This window comes from Chiloscyllium punctatum, chromosome 28 (assembly GCF_047496795.1).
Source record: "Chiloscyllium punctatum isolate Juve2018m chromosome 28, sChiPun1.3, whole genome shotgun sequence".
Classification (NCBI taxonomy): Eukaryota; Metazoa; Chordata; class Chondrichthyes; order Orectolobiformes; family Hemiscylliidae; genus Chiloscyllium; species Chiloscyllium punctatum.
This window is the reverse complement of record NC_092766.1, coordinates 15,482,751-15,499,523: the sequence shown is the minus strand read 5'-3', so window position 1 is coordinate 15,499,523 and position 16,773 is coordinate 15,482,751. Positions and strand designations below refer to the sequence as shown.

The window sequence follows — 16,773 nt, the reverse complement described above, 5'->3', positions numbered from 1 at the left end:
CAGTTCCCCGGTCTCCCCTCGGTCACTCGGAGCACCGTGCACAGTTCCCCGGTCTCCCCTCGGTCAGACCCACACTCGGAGCACCGTGCCCAGTTCCCCGGTCTCCCCTCGGTCAGACCCCACACTCGGAGCACCGTGCACAGTTCCCCGGTCTCCCCTCGGTCAGACCCACACTCGGAGCACCGTGCCCAGTTCCCCGGTCTCCCCTCGGTCAGACCCACACTCGGAGCACCGTGCCCAGTTCCCCGGTCTCTCCCCTCGGTCACTCGGAGCACCGTGCACAGTTCCCCGGTCGCCCCTCGGTCACTCGGAGCACCGTGCACAGTTCCCCGGTCTCCCCTCGGTCAGACCCCACACTCGGAGCACCGTGCACAGTTCCCCGGTCTCCCCTCGGTCAGACCCCACACTCGGAGCACCGTGCACAGTTCCCCAGTCTCTCCCCTCGGTCACTCGGAGCACCGTGCACAGTTCCCCGGTCTCCCCTCGGTCACTCGGAGCACCGTGCACAGTTCCCCGGTCTCCCCTCGGTCACTCGGAGCACCGTGGCCAGTTCCCCTGTCTCCCCTCGGTCACTCGGAGCACCGTGCCCAGTTCCCCAGTCTCCCCTCGGTCACTCGGAGCACCGTGCCCACTTCCCCGGTCTCTCCCCTCGGTCAGACCCCACACTCGGAGCACCGAGCCCAGTTCCCCGCTCTCCCCTCGGTCACTCGGAGCGCCGTGCACAGTTCCCCGGTCTCCGCTCAGTCAGACCTACACTCGGAGCACCGTGCACAGTTCCCCGCTCTCCCCTCGGTCACTCGGAGCACCGTGCACAGTTCCCCGGTCTCCGCTCAGTCAGACCTACACTCGGAGCAACGTGCACAGTTCCCCGGTCTCCCCTCGGTCACTCGGAGCACCGTGCACAGTTCCCCGGTCTCCCCTCGGTCACTCGGAGCACCGTGCACAGTTCCCCGGTCTCCCCTCGGTCAGACCCCACACTCGGAGCACCGTGCACAGTTCCCCGGTCTCTCCCCTCGGTCACTCGGAGCACCGTGCACAGTTCCCCGGTCTCCCCTCGGTCAGACCCCACACTCGGAGCACCGTGCACAGTTCCCCGGTCTCCCCTCGGTCACTCGGAGCACCGTGCACAGTTCCCCGGTCTCTCCCCTCGGTCAGACCCCACACTCGGAGCACCGTGCACAGTTCCCCGGTCTCCCCTCGGTCACTCGGAGCACCGTGCACAGTTCCCCGGTCTCCCCTCGGTCACTCGGAGCACCGTGCACAGTTCCCCGGTCTCCCCTCGGTCACTCGGAGCACCGTGCACAGTTCCCCGGTCTCCCCTCGGTCACTCGGAGCACCGTGCACAGTTCCCCGGTCTCCCCTCGGTCAGACCCCACACTTGGAGCACCGTGCACAGTTCCCCGGTCTCCCCTCGGTCAGACCCACACTCGGAGCACCGTGCCCAGTTCCCCGGTCTCCCCTCGGTCACTCGGAGCACCGTGCCCAGTTCCGCGGTCTCCCCTCGGTCAGACCAACACTCGGAGCACCGTGCCCAGTTCGCCGGTCTCTCCCCTGGGTCACTCGGAGCACCGTGCCCAGTTCCCCGGTCTCCCCTCGGTCACTCGGAGCACCGTGCACAGTTCCCCGGTCTCCCCTCGGTCAGACCCACACTCGGAGCACCGTGCACAGTTCCCCGGTCTCCCCTCAGTCACTCGGAGCGCCGTGCACAGTTCCCCGGTCTCCCCTCGGTCAGACCCACACTCGGAGCACCGTGCACAGTTCCCCGGTCTCTCCCCTGGGTCAGAGCCCACACTCGGAGCACCGTGCCCAGTTCCCCGGTCTCCCCTGGGTCAGACCCCACACTCGGAGCACCGTGCCCAGTTCCCTGGTCTCCCCTCGGTCACTCGGAGCACCGTGCACAGTTCCCCGGTCTCCCCTCGGTCAGACCCCAACTCGGAGCACCGTGCACAGTTCCCCGGTCTCCCCTCGGTCAGACCCCTCACTCGGAGCACCGTGCACAGTTCCCATGTCTCCCCTCGGTCACTTGGAGCACCGTGCACAGTTCCCCGGTCTCCCCTCGGTCACTCGGAGCACCGTGCCCAGTTTCCCCGGTCTCCCCTCGGTCACTCGGAGCACCGTGCCCAGATCCCCGGTCTCCCCTCGATCAGACCCCACACTCGGAGCACCGTGCCCAGTTCCGCGGTCTCCCCTCGATCAGACCCACCACTCGGAGCACCGTGCACAGTTCCCCGGTCGCCCCTCGGTCACTCGGAGCACCGTGCACAGTCCCCCGGTCGCCCCTCGGTCACTCGGAGCACCGTGCCCAGTTCCCCGGTCTCCCCTCGGTCAGACCCCACACTCGGAGCACCGTGCACAGTTCCCCGGTCTCCCCTCGGTCAGACCCACACTCGGAGCACCGTGCCCAGTTCCCCGGTCTCCCCTCGATCACTCGGAGCACCGTGCACAGTTCCCCATCTCCCCTCGGTCAGACCCACACTCGGAGCACCGTGCCCAGTTCCACGGTCTCCCCTCGGGCACTCGGAGCACCGTGCACAGTTCCCCGGTCTCCGCTCAGTCAGACCCACACTCGGAGCACCGTGCACAGTTCCCCGGTCTCCCCTCGGTCACTCGGAGCACCGTGCACAGTTCCCCGCTCTCCCCTCGGTCACTCGGAGCACCGTGCACAGTTCCCCGGTCTCCCCTCGGTCACTCGGAGCAACGTGCACAGTTCCCCGCTCTCCCCTCGGTCACTCGGAGCACCGTGCACAGTTCCCCGATCTCTCCCCTCGGTCACTCGGAGCACCGTGCACAGTTCCCCAGTCTCCCCTCGGTCACTCGGAGCACCGTGCACAGTTCCCCGGTCTCCCCTCGGTCACTCGGAGCACCGTGCACAGTTCCCCAGTCTCCCCTCGGTCACTCGGAGCACCGTGCCCAGTTCCCCAGTCTCCCCTCGGTCACTCGGAGCACCGTGCCCAGTTCCCCGGTCTCTCCCCTCGGTCAGACCCACACTCGGAGCACCGAGCCCAGTTCCCCGCTCTCCCCTCGGTCACTCGGAGCACCGTGCACAGTTCCCCGGTCTCCGCTCAGTCAGACCTACACTCGGAGCACCGTGCACAGTTCCCCGGTCTCCCCTCGGTCACTCGGAGCACCGTGCACAGTTCCCCGGTCTCCCCTCGGTCACTCGGAGCACCGTGCACAGTTCCCCGGTCTCCCCTCGGTCACTCGGAGCACCGTGCACAGTTCCCCGGTCTCCCCTCGGTCAGACCCCACACTCGGAAAACCGTGCACAGTTCCCCGGTCTCCCCTCGGTCAGACCCACACTCGGAGCACCGTGCCCAGTTCCCCGGTCTCCCCTCGGTCACTCGGAGCACCGTGCCCAGTTCCCCGGTCTCCCCTCGGTCAGACCCACACTCGGAGCACCGTGCCCAGTTCCACGGTCTCCCCTCGGTCAGACCCACACTCGGAGCACCGTGCCCAGTTCGCCGGTCTCTCCCCTCGGTCACTCGGAGCACCGTGCCCAGTTACCCGGTCTCCCCTCGGTCACTCGGAGCACCGTGCCCAGTTCCCCGGTCTCCCCTCGGTCACTCGGAGCACCGTGCACAGTTCCCCGGTCTCCCCTCGGTCAGACCCCAACTCGGAGCACCGTGCACAGTTCCCCGGTCTCCCCTCGGTCAGACCCCTCACTCGGAGCACCGTGCACAGTTCCCCGGTCTCCCCTCGGTCACTCGGAGCACCGTGCACAGTTCCCCGGTCTCCCCTCGGTCACTCGGAGCACCGTGCCCAGTTCCCCGGTCTCCCCTTGGTCAGACCCCACACTCGGAGCACCGTGCACAGTTCCCCGGTCTCCCCTCGGTCAGACCCCACACTCGGAGCACCGTGCACAGTCCCCCGGTCTCCCCTCGGTCAGACCCCACACTCGGAGCACCGTGCACAGTTCCCCGGTCTCCCCTCAGTCAGACCCCACACTCGGAGCACCGTGCACAGTTCCCCGGTCTCCCCTCGGTCACTCGGAGCACCGTGCACAGTTCCCCGGTCTCCCCTCAGTCAGACCCCACACTCGGAGCACCGTGCACAGTTCCCCGGTCTCCCCTCGGTCACTCGGAGCACCGTGCCCAGTTCCCCGGTCTCCCCTCGGTCAGACCCCACACTCGGAGCACCGTGCCCAGTTCCCCGGTCTCTCCCCTCGGTCACTCGGAGCACCGTGGACAGTTCCCCAGTCTCCCCTCGGTCACTCGGAGCACCGTGCACAGTTCCCCAGTCTCTCCCCTCGGTCACTCGGAGCACCGTGCCCAGTTCCCCGGTCTCCCCTCGGTCACTCGGAGCACCGTGCACAGTTCCTCGGTCACTCGGAGCACCGTGCCCAGTTCCCCGGTCTCCCCTCGGTCACTCGGAGCACCGTGCCCAGTTCCCCGGTCTCCCCTCGGTCAGACCCCTCACTCGGAGCACCGTGCACAGTTCCCCGGTCTCCCCTCGGTCAGACCCCACACTCGGAGCACCGTGCACAGTTCCCCGGTCTCCCCTCAGTCAGACCCCACACTCGGAGCACCGTGCACAGTTCCCCGGTCTCCCCTCCGTCACTCGGAGCACCGTGCACAGTTCCCCGGTCTCCCCTCGGTCACTCGGAGCACCGTGCACAGTTCCCCGGTCTCTCCCCTCGGTCACTCGGAGCACCGTGCACAGTTCCCTGGTCTCCCCTCAGTCAGACCCCACACTCGGAGCACCGTGCACAGTTCCCCGGTCTCCCCTCGGTCAGACCCCACACTCGGAGCACCGTGCACAGTTCCCCGGTCTCCCCTCGGTCACTCGGAGCACCGTGCACAGTTCCCCGGTCTCCCCTCGGTCACTCGGAGCACCGTGCACAGTTCCCCGGTCTCTCCCCTCGGTCACTTGGAGCACCGTGCACAGTTCCCCGGTCTCCCCTCGGTTAGACCCACACTCGGAGCACCGTGCACAGTTCCCCGGTCTCCCCTCGGTCAGACCCAAACTCGGAGCACCGTGCACAGTTCCCCGGTCTCCACTCGGTCAGACCCCACACTCGGAGCACCGTGCACAGTTCCCCGGTCTCCCCTCGGTCACTCGGAGCACTGTGCACAGTTCCCCGGTCTCCCCTCGGTCAGACCCCACACTCGGAGCACCGTGCACAGTTCCCCGGTCTCCCCTCGGTCACTCGGAGCACCGTGCACAGTTCCCCTGTCTCCCATCGGTCACTCGGAGCACCGTGCACAGTTCCCCGGTCTCTCCCCTCGGTCACTCGGAGCACCGTGCACAGTTCCCCGGACTCCCCTCGGTCAGACCCCACACTCGGAGCACCGTGCACAGTTCCCCGGATTCCCCTCGGTCAGACCCACACTCGGAGCACCTTGCACAGTTCCCCGGATTCCCCTCAGTCAGACCCACACTCGGAGCACCGTGCACAGTTCCCCGGTCTCCCCTCGGTCACTCGGAGCACCGTGCACAGTTCCCCGGACTCCCCTCGGTCAGACCTCACACTCGGAGCACCGTGCACAGTTCCCCGGTCTCCCCTCGGTCAGAACCACACTCGGAGCAGCGTGCACAGTTCCCCGGTCTCTCCCCTCGGTCACTCGGAGCACCGTGCACAGTTCCCCGGTCTCCCCTCCGTCACTCGGAGCACTGTGCACAGTTCCCCGGTCTCCCCTCGGTCACTCGGAGCACCGTGCCCAGTTCCCCGGTCTCCCCTCGGTCACTCGGACCACCGTGCACAGTTCCCCGGTCTCCCCTCGGTCACTGGGAGCACCGTGCCCAGTTCCCCGGTCTCTCCCCTCGGTCACTCGGAGCACCGTGCCCAGTTCCCCGGTCTCCCCTCGGTCACTCGGAGCACCGTGCCCAGTTCCCCGGTCTCCCCTCGGTCACTCGGAGCACCGTGCACAGTTCCCCAGTCTCCCCTCGGTCAGACCCCACATTCGGAGCTCCGTGCACAGTTCCCCGGTCTCCCCTCGGTCACTCGGAGCGCCGTGCCCAGTTCCCCGGTCTCCCCTTGATCAGACCCCTCACTCGGAGCACCGTGCACAGTTCCCCGGACTCCCCTCGGTCACTGGGAGCACCGTTCACAGTTCCCCGGTCTCCCCTCGGTCACTGGGAGCACCGTGCACTGTTCCCCGGTCTCCCCTCAGTCAGACCCCACACTCGGAGCACCGTGCCCAGTTCCCTGGTCTCCCCTCGGTCAGACCCCACACTCGGAGCACCGTGCACAGTTCCCCGGTCTGCCCTCGGTCAGACCCACACTCGGAGCACCGTGCCCAGTTCCCCGGTCTCCCCTCGGTCACTCGGTGCACCGGGCCCACTTCCCCGGTCTCCCCTCGGTCACTCGGAGCACCGTGCACAGTTCCCCAGTCTCCCCTCGGACAGACCCCACACTCGGAGCACCGTGCACAGTTCCCCGGTCTCCCCTCGGTCACTCGGAGCACCGTGCACAGTTCCCCGGTCTCCCCTCGGTCACTCGGAGCACCGTGCCCAGTTCCCCGGTCTCTCCCCTGGGTCACTCGGGCACCGTGCCCAGTTCCCTGGTCTCTCCCCTCGGTCACTCGGAGCACCGTGCCCAGTTCCCCGGTCGCTCCCCTGGGTCACTCGGAGCACCGTGCACAGTTCCCCGGTCTCTCCCCTCGGTCACTCGGAGCACCGTGCCCAGTTCCCCGGTCTCTCCCCTCGGTCACTCGGAGCACCGTGCACAGTTCCTCGGTCACTCGGAGCACCGTGCCCAGTTCCCCGGTCTCCCCTCGGTCACTCGGAGCACCGTGCCCAGTTCCCCGGTCTCCCCTCGGTCAGACCCCTCACTCGGAGCACCGTGCCCAGTTCCCCGGTCTCCCCTCGGTCAGACCCCACACTCGGAGCACCGTGCCCAGTTCCCCGGTCTCTCCCCTCGGTCACTCGGAGCACCGTGCACAGTTCCCCGGTCTCCCCTCGGTCACTCGGAGCACCGTGCACAGTTCCCCAGTCTCTCCCCTCGGTCACTCGGAGCACCGTGCACAGTTCCCCGGTCTCCCCTCGGTCACTCGGAGCACCGTGCACAGTTCCTCGGTCACTCGGAGCACCGTGCCCAGTTCCCCGGTCTCCCCTCGGTCACTCGGAGCACCGTGCCCAGTTCCCCGGTCTCCCCTCGGTCAGACCCCTCACTCGGAGCACCGTGCACAGTTCCCCGGTCTCCCCTCGGTCAGACCCCACACTCGGAGCACCGTGCACAGTTCCCCGGTCTCCCCTCGGTCAGACCCACACTCGGAGCACCGTGCCCAGTTCCCCGGTCTCCCCTCAGTCACTCGGAGCACCGTGCCCAGTTCCCCGGTCTCTCCCCTCGGTCACTCGGAGCACCGTGCACAGTTCCCCGGTCTCCCCTCGGTCACTCGGAGCACCGTGCACAGTTCCCCGGTCTCCCCTCGGTCACTCGGAGCACCGTGCACAGGTCCTCGGTCACTCGGAGCACCGTGCACAGTTCCCCGGTCTCTCCCCTGGGTCACTCGGGCACCGTGCCCAGTTCCCTGGTCTCTCCCCTCGGTCACTCGGAGCACCGTGCCCAGTTCCCCGGTCTCTCCCCTGGGTCACTCGGAGCACCGTGCACAGTTCCCCGGTCTCTCCCCTCGGTCACTCGGAGCACCGTGCCCAGTTCCCCGGTCTCTCCCCTCGGTCACTCGGAGCACCGTGCACAGTTCCTCGGTCACTCGGAGCACCGTGCCCAGTTCCCCGGTCTCCCCTCGGTCACTCGGAGCACCGTGCCCAGTTCCCCGGTCTCCCCTCGGTCAGACCCCTCACTCGGAGCACCGTGCCCAGTTCCCCGGTCTCCCCTCGGTCAGACCCCACACTCGGAGCACCGTGCCCAGTTCCCCGGTCTCTCCCCTTGGTCACTCGGAGCACCGTGCACAGTTCCCCGGTCTCCCCTCGGTCACTCGGAGCACCGTGCACAGTTCCCCAGTCTCTCCCCTCGGTCACTCGGAGCACCGTGCACAGTTCCCCGGTCTCCCCTCGGTCACTCGGAGCACCGTGCACAGTTCCTCGGTCACTCGGAGCACCGTGCCCAGTTCCCCGGTCTCCCCTCGGTCACTCGGAGCACCGTGCCCAGTTCCTCGGTCTCCCCTCGGTCAGACCCCTCACTCGGAGCACCGTGCACAGTTCCCCGGTCTCCCCTCGGTCAGACCCCACACTCGGAGCACCGTGCACAGTTCCCCGGTCTCCCCTCGGTCAGACCCACACTCGGAGCACCGTGCCCAGTTCCCCGGTCTCCCCTCAGTCACTCGGAGCACCGTGCCCAGTTCCCCGGTCTCTCCCCTCGGTCACTCGGAGCACCGTGCACAGTTCCCCGGTCTCCCCTCGGTCACTCGGAGCACCGTGCACAGTTCCCCGGTCTCCCCTCGGTCACTCGGAGCACCGTGCACAGGTCCTCGGTCACTCGGAGCACCGTGCCCAGTGCCCCGGTCTCCCCTCGGTCACTCGGAGCTCCGTGCCCAGTTCCCCGGTCTCCCCTCAGTCACTCGGAGCACCGTGCACAGTTCCCCGGTCTCCCCTCGGTCACTCGGAGCACCGTGCACAGTTCCCCGGTCTCTCCCCTCGGTCACTCGGAGCACCGTGCCCAGTTCCCTGGTCTCCCCTCAGTCAGACCCCACACTCGGAGCACCGTGCCCAGTTCCCCGGTCTCCCCTCAGTCAGACCCCACACTCGGAGCACCGTGCACAGTTCCCCAGTCTCCCCTCGGTCAGACCCAAACTCGGAGCACCGTGCACAGTTCCCCGGTCTCCCCTCGGTCAGACCCCACACTCGGAGCACCGTGCCCAGTTAACCGGTCTCCCCTCGGTCACTCGGAGCACCGTGCACAGTTCCCCAGTCTCCCCTCGGTCAGACCCAAACTCGGAGCACCGTGCACAGTTCCCCGGTCTCCCCTCGGTCAGACCCCACACTCGGAGCACCGTGCCCAGTTAACCGGTGTCCCCTCGGTCACTCGGAGCACCGTGCACAGTTCCCCTGTCTCCCCTCGGTCACTCGGAGCACCGTGCACAGTTCCCCGGACTCTCCCCTCGGTCACTCGGAGCACCGTGCCCAGTTCCCCGGTCTCCCCTCGGTCAGGCCCCACACTCGGAGCACCGTGCCCAGTTCCCCGGTCTCCCCTCGGTCAGACCCACACTCGGAGCACCGTGCACAGTTCCCCGGACTCCCCTCGGTCAGACCCACACTCGGGGCACCGTGCACAGTTCCCCGGTCTCCCCTCGGTCAGACCCCACACTCGGAGCACCGTGCACAGTTCCCCGGTCTCCCCTCGGTCAGACCCCACACTCGGAGCACCGTGCCCAGTTCCCCGGTATCCCCTCGGTCAGACCCACACTCGGAGCACCGTGCACAGTTCCCCACTCTCCCCTCAGTCACTCGGAGCACCGTGCACAGTTCCCCGGTCTCCCCTCGGTCACTCGGAGCACCGTGCACAGTTCCCCGGTCTCTAACCTCGGTCACTCGGAGCACCGTGCCCAGTTCCCCGGCCTCCCCTCGGTCAGACCCCACACTCGGAGCACCGTGCACAGTTCCCCGGTCTCCCCTCGGTCACTCGGAACACCGTGCACAGTTCCCCGGTCTCCCCTCGGTCACTCGGAGCACCGTGCACAGTTCCCCGGTCTGACCTCGGTCAGACCCCACACTCGGAGCACCGTGCACAGTTCCCCGGTCTCCCCTCGGTCACTCGGAGCACCGTGCCCAGTTCCCCGGTCTCCCCTCGGTCAGACCCTCACTCGGAGCACCGTGCCCAGTTCCCCGGTCTCCAATCGGTCAGACCCCACACTCGGAGCACCGTGCACAGTTCCCCGGTCTCCCCTCGGTCACTCGGAGCACCGTGCCTAGTTCCCCGGTCTCCCCTCGGTCACTCGGAGCACCGTGCACAGTTCCCCGGTCTCTCCCCTCGGTCACTTGGAGCACCGTGCACAGTTCCCCGGACTCCCCTCGGTCAGACCCCACACTCGGAGCACCGTGCACAGTTCCCCGGATTCCCCTCGGTCAGACCCACACTCGGAGCACCTTGCACAGTTCCCCGGATTCCCCTCGGTCAGACCCACACTCGGAGCACCGTGCACAGTTCCCCGGTCTCCCCTCGGTCACTCGGAGCACCGTGCACAGTTTCCCGGACTCCCCTCGGTCAGACCCCACACTCGGAGCACCGTGCACAGTTCCCCAGTCTCCCCTCGGTCACTCGGAGCACCGTGCCCAGTTCCCCGGACTCCCCTCGGTCAGACCCACACTCGGAGCACCGTGCACAGTTCCCCGGTCTCCCCTCGGTCACTCGGAGCACCGTGCACAGTTCCCCGGTCTCCCCTCGGTCAGAACCACACTCGGAGCACCGTGCACAGTTCCCCGGACTCCCCTCGGTCAGACCCACACTCGGAGCACCGTGCACAGTTCCCCGGTCTCCCCTCGGTCACTCGGAGCACCGTGCACAGTTCCCCGGTCTCCCCTCGGTCAGAACCACACTCGGAGCACCGTGCACAGTTCCCCTGTCTCTCCCCTCGGTCACTCGGAGCACCGTGCATAGTTCCCCGGTCTCCCCTCGGTCACTCGGAGCACCGTGCACAGTTCCCCGGTCTCCCCTCGGTCACTCGGAGCACCGTGCCCAGTTCCCCGGTCTCCCCTCGGTCACTCGGAGCACCGTGCACAGTTCCCCGGTCTCCCCTCGGTCACTCGGGGCACCGTGCCCAGTTCCCCGGTCTCCCCTCGGTCACTCGGAGCACCGTGCCCAGTTCCTGGTCTCCCCTCGGTCACTCGGAGCACCGTGCACAGTTCCCTGGTCTCCCCTCGGTCAGACCCCACACTCGGAGCACCGTGCCCAGTTCCCTGGTCTCCCCTCGGTCAGACCCACACTCGGAGCACCGTGCACAGTTCCCCGGTCTCCCCTCGGTCAGACCCACACTCGGAGCACCGTGCCCAGTTCCCCGGTCTCCCCTCGGTCACTCGGAGCACCGTGCACAGTTCCCCGGTCTCCCCTCGGTCAGACCCGACACTCGGAGCACCGTGCCCAGTTCCCTGGTCTCCCCTCGGTCAGACCCCACACTCGGAGCACCGTGCACAGTTCCCCGGTCTCTCCCCTCGGTCAGACCCCACACTCGGAGCACCGTGCACAGTTCCCCGGTCTCCTCTCGGTCAGACCCAACACTCGGAGCACCGTGCACAGTTCCCCGGTCTCCCCTCGATCACTCGGAGCACCGTGCCCAGTTCCCCGGTCTCCCCTCGGTCTCTCGGAGCACCGTGCCCAGTTTCCCCGGTCTCTCCCCTCGGTCACTCGGAGCACCGTGCCCAGTCCCCTCGGTCACTCGGAGCACCGTGCCCAGTTCCCCGGTCTCTCCCCTCGGTCACTCAGAGCACCTTGCCCAGTTCCCCGGTCTCTCCCCTCGGTCACTCGGAGCACCGTGCCCAGTTCCCCGGTCTCCCCTCGGTCACTCGGAGCACCGTGCACAGTTCCCCGGTCTCCCCTCGGTCAGACCCCTCACTCGGAGCACCGTGCACAGTTCCCCGGTCTCCCCTCGGTCACTCGGAGCACCGTGCCCAGTTCCCCGGTCTCCAATCGGTCAGACCCCACACTCGGAGCACCGTGCCCAGTTCCCCGGTCTCCAATCGGTCAGACCCCACACTCGGAGCACCGTGCCCAGTTCCCCGGTCTCCAATCGGTCAGACCCCACACTCGGAGCACCGTGCCCAGTTCCCCGGTCTCCCCTCGGTCACTCGGAGCACCGTGCCCAGTTCCCCGGTCTCCCCCTCGGTCACTCGGAGCACCGTGCACAGTTTCCCGGTCTCTCCCCTCGGTCACTCGGAGCACCGTGCACAGTTCCCCGGACTCCCCTCGGTCAGACACCACACTCGGAGCACCGTGCACAGTTCCCCGGACTCCACTCGGTCAGACGCACACTCGGAGCACCGTGCACAGTTCCCCGGTCTCCCCTCGGTCAGAACCACACTCGGAGCAACGTGCACAGTTCCCTGGTCTCTCCCCTCGGTCACTCGGAGCACCGTGCCCAGTTCCCCGGTCTCCCATCGGTCACTCGGAGCACCGTGCACAGTTCCCCGGTCTCCCCTCGGTCACTCGGAGCACCGTGCCCAGTTCCCCGGTCTCCCCTCGGTCACTCGGAGCACCGTGCCCAGTTCCCCGGTCTCCCCTCGGTCACTCGGAGCACCGTGCACAGTTCCCCGGTCTCCCCTCGGTCACTCGGAGCACCGTGCCCAGTTCCCCGGTCTCTCCCCTCGGTCTCTCGGAGCACCGTGCCCAGTTCCCCGGTCTCTCCCCTCGGTCTCTCGGAGCACCGTGCCCAGTTCCCCCGGTCTCCCCTCGGTCACTCGGAGCACCCTGCACAGTTCCCCGCTCTCCCCTCGGTCAGACCCCACACTCGGACCACCGTGCCCAGTTCCCCGGTCTCTCCCCTCGGTCACTCGGAGCACCGTGCCCAGTTCCCCGGTCTCTCCCCTCGGTCACTAGGAGCACCGTGCACAGTTCCCCGGTCTCCCCTCGGTCACTCGGATCCCCGTGCACAGTTCCCCGGTCTCCCCTCGGTCAGACCCCACACTCGGAGCACCGTCCCCAGTTTCCCGGTCTCTCCCCTCGGTCACTCGGAGCACCGTGCCCAGTTCCCCGGTCGCCCCTCGGTCACTCGGAGCCACCGTGCACAGTTCCCTGGTCTCTCCCCTCGGTCACTCGGAGCACCGTGCCCAGTTCCCTGGTCTCTCCCCTCGGTCACTCGGAGCACCGTGCCCAGTTCCCCGGTCTCCCCTCGGTCACTCGGAGCACCGTGCCCAGTTCCCCGGTATCTCCCCTCGGTCACTCGGAGCACCGTGCCCAGTTCCCCGGTCTCTCCCCTCGGTCACTCGGAGCACCGTGCCCAGTTCCCCGGTCTCCCCTCGGGTCACTCGGAGCACCGTGCCCAGTTCCCCGGTCTCTCCCCTCGGTCACTCGGAGCACCGTGCCCAGTTTCCCCGGTCTCTCCCCTCGGTCTCTCGGAGCACCGTGCCCAGTTTCCCCGGTCTCTCCCCTCGGTCACTCGGAGCACCGTGCCCAGTCCCCTCGGTCACTCGGAGCACCGTGCCCAGTTCCCCGGTCTCTCCCCTCGGTCACTCGGAGCACCGTGCCCAGTTCCCCGGTCTCTCCCCTCGGTCACTCGGAGCACCGTGCCCAGTTCCCCGGTCTCCCCTCGGTCACTCGGAGCACCGTGCACAGTTCCCCGGTCTCCCCTCGGTCAGACCCCTCACTCGGAGCACCGTGCACAGTTCCCCGGTCTCCCCTCGGTCACTCGGATCACCGTGCCCAGTTCCCCGGTCTCCAATCGGTCAGACCCCACACTCGGAGCACCGTGCCCAGTTCCCCGGTCTCCCCTCGGTCACTCGGAGCCCCGTGCCCAGTTCCCCGGTCTCCCCTCGGTCACTCGGAGCACCGTGCACAGTTCCCCGGTCTCTCCCCTCGGTCACTCGGAGCACCGTGCACAGTTCCCCGGACTCCCCTCGGTCAGACACCACACTCGGAGCACCGTGCACAGTTCCCCGGACTCCACTCGGTCAGACCCACACTCGGAGCACCGTGCACAGTTCCCCGGTCTCCCCTCGGTCAGAACCACACTCGGAGCACCGTGCACAGTTCCCTGGTCTCTCCCCTCGGTCACTCGGAGCACCGTGCACAGTTCCCCGGTCTCCCCTCGGTCACTCGGAGCACCGTGCACAGTTCCCCGGTCTCCCCTCGGTCACTCGGAGCACCGTGCACAGTTCCCCGGTCTCCCCTCGGTCACTCGGAGCACCGTGCCCAGTTCCCCGGTCTCCCCTCGGTCACTCGGAGCACCGTGCCCAGTTCCCCGGTCTCCCCTCGGTCACTCGGAGCACCGTGCACAGTTCCCCGGTCTCCCCTCGGTCACTCGGAGCACCGTGCCCAGTTCCCCGGTCTCTCCCCTCGGTCTCTCGGAGCACCGTGCCCAGTTCCCCGGTCTCTCCCCTCGGTCTCTCGGAGCACCGTGCCCAGTTCCCCGGTCTCCCCTCGGTCACTCGGAGCACCCTGCACAGTTCCCCGCTCTCCCCTCGGTCAGACCCCACACTCGGACCACCGTGCCCAGTTCCCCGGTCTCTCCCCTCGGTCACTCGGAGCACCGTGCCCAGTTCCCCGGTCTCTCCCCTCGGTCACTCGGAGCACCGTGCCCAGTTCCCCGGTCTCCCCTCGGTCACTCGGAGCACCGTGCCCAGTTCCCCGGTCTCCCCTCGGTCACTCGGAGCACCGTGCCCAGTTCCCCGGTCTCTCCCCTCGTTCACTCGGAGCACCGTGCCCAGTTCCCCGGTCTCTCCCCTCGGTCACTCGGAGCACCGTGCCCAGTTCCCCGGTCTCCCCTCGGTCACTCGGAGCACCGTGCTCAGTTCCCCGGTCTCCCCTCGGTCACTCGGAGCACCGTGCCCAGTTCCCCGGTCCTCTCCCCTCGTTCACTCGGAGCACCGTGCACAGTTCCCCGGTCTCCCCTCGGTCACTCGGAGCACCGTGCACAGTTCCCCGGTCTCCCCTCGGTCACTCGGAGCACCGTGCCCAGTTCCCCGGTCTCTCCCCTCGGTCACTCGGAGCACCGTGCCCAGTTCCCCGGTCTCCCCTCGGTCACTCGGAGCACCGTGCTCAGTTCCCCGGTCTCCCCTCGGTCACTCGGAGCACCGTGCCCAGTACCCCGGTCTCTCCCCTCGTTCACTCGGAGCACCGTGCACAGTTCCCCGGTCTCCCCTCGGTCACTCGGAGCACCGTGCCCAGTTCCCCGGTCTCCCCTCGGTCACTCGGAGCACCGTGCCCAGTTCCCCGGTCTCTCCCCTCGTTCACTCGGAGCACAGTGCCCAGTTCCCCGGTCTCTCCCCTCGGTCACTCGGAGCACCGTGCCCAGTTCCCCGGTCTCCCCTCGGTCTCTCGGAGCACCGTGCACAGTTCCCCGGTCTCCCCTCGGTCACTCGGAGCACCGTGCCCAGTTCCCCGGTCTCTCCCCTCGTTCACTCGGAGCACAGTGCCCAGTTCCCCGGTCTCTCCCCTCGGTCACTCGGAGCACCGTGCCCAGTTCCCCGGTCTCCCCTCGGTCACTCTGAGCACCGTGCACTGTCCCCCGGTCTCCCCTCGGTCTCTCGGAGCACCGTGCACAGTTCCCCGGTCTCCCCTCGGTCTCTCGGAGCACCGTGCACAGTTCCCCGGTCTCCCCTCGGTCTCTCGGAGCACCGTGCCCAGTTCCCCGGTCTCTCCCCTCGGTCACTCGGAGCACCGTGCCCAGTTCCCCGGTCTCTCCCCTCGGTCACTCGGAGCACCGTGCCCAGTTCCCCGGTCTCTCCCTCGGTCTCTCGGAGCACCGTGCCCACTCCCCTTGGCCGAACCTTTACAGACTGGAGCTGGTCTCTCCCATGTCCCGTTCCCGAGGCAGGTGTTGGTCTTGTGGCCGTGTAAACGATGACTGTTGGGGTGGGACGGAGAGAGAGAGAGAGAGAGAGAGAGAGAGAGAGAAGGGTTAGTCTGGCTGGGTGACCCCCTGCCTCCCCCATTCCCCCCCCCGGGCCGGTGGGAGGTGTAATCCACCGGTTCTGAGATGCCCCAACTTACCCTGGATAGCACCGATATCGGACAGAGGGGCCACCTCTCGACTCCAGACCCTCATAGACGCCTCTGTGCAGGGGAGGGGGCTCCCCACAAGGACCCCTGGGAGTTGCCCGTTCAACTGAAACAAAGCACCAGAAACCTCAACACATTAACACCAGGGCACTCTTCCCCCTCTCTCGCTCTCAGTCCCTGGGACTCCCTCTCTCTCTCTCTCAGTCCCTGGGACTCCCTCTCTCTCTCTCTCAGTCCCCGGTCTGTGGACTCCCTCTCTCTCTCTCTCTCAGTCCCGGTCTGTGGGACTCCCTCTCTCTCTCTCTCAGTCCCCGGTCTGTGGGACTCCCTCTCTCTCTCTCTCTCTCAGTCCCCGGTCTGTGGGACTCCCTCTCTCTCTCTCTCTCTCTCAGTCCCCGGTCTGTGGGACTCCCTCTCTCTCTCTCTCTCTCAGTCCCCGGTCTGTGGGACTCCCTCTCTCTCTCTCTCAGTCCCCGGTCTGTGGGACTCCCTCTCTCTCTCTCTCTCAGTCCCCAGTCTGTGGGACTCCCTCTCTCTCTCTCTCTCTCAGTCCCCAGTCTGTGGGACTCCCTCTCTCTCTCTCTCTCAGTCCCCGGTCTGTGGGACTCCCTCTCTCCCTCTCTCTCAGTCCCCGGTCTGTGGGACTCCCTCCCTCTCTCTCTCTCTCTCAGTCCCCGGTCTGTGGGACTCCCTCTCTCTCTCTCTCTGTCAGTCCCCGGTCTGTGGGACTCCCTCTCTCTCTCTCTCTCTCAGTCCCCGGTCTGTGGGACTCCCTCTCTCCCTCTCTCAGTCCCCAGTCTGTGGGACTCCCTCTCTCTCTCTCTCTCAGTCCCCGGTCTGTGGGACTCCCTCCCTCTCTCTCTCAGTCCCCGGTCTGTGGGACTCCCTCTCTCTCTCTCTCTCAGTCCCCGGTCTGTGGGACTCCCTCCCTCTCTCTCTCTCAGTCCCCGGTCTGTGGGACTCCCTCTCTCTCTCTCTCTGTCAGTCCCCCGGTCTGTGGGACTCCCTCTCTCTCTCTCTCAGTCCCCGGTCTGTGGGACTCCCTCTCTCTCTCTCTCAGTCCCCCAGTCTGTGGGACTCCCTCCCTCTCTCTCTCTCTCTCAGTCCCCGGTCTGTGGGACTCCCTCTCTCTCTCTCTCAGTCCCCGGTCTGTGGGACTCCCTCTCTCTCTCTCTCTCTCAGTCCCCGGTCTGTGGGACTCCCTCCCTCTCTCTCTCACTCTCAGTCCC

At 67.4% G+C, this 16,773-nt stretch overlaps 1 long non-coding RNA gene across 1 annotated transcript in view; it reads right to left on the bottom strand.

Moving 5' to 3' along the window:
• The window catches only part of LOC140453835 (uncharacterized), a 74,678-nt gene extending 59,027 nt beyond the window's left edge, over nt 1-15,651 (bottom strand). Inside the window, exons 1-2 of the long non-coding RNA XR_011952499.1 lie at nt 15,536-15,651; nt 15,313-15,389 (exon numbers count right to left, since the gene is read on the bottom strand). This is a non-coding gene — a long non-coding RNA (uncharacterized lncRNA). The remainder of the gene's footprint in view (nt 1-15,312; nt 15,390-15,535) is intronic.
• Between the last annotated feature and the right edge of the window lie 1,122 nt (nt 15,652-16,773).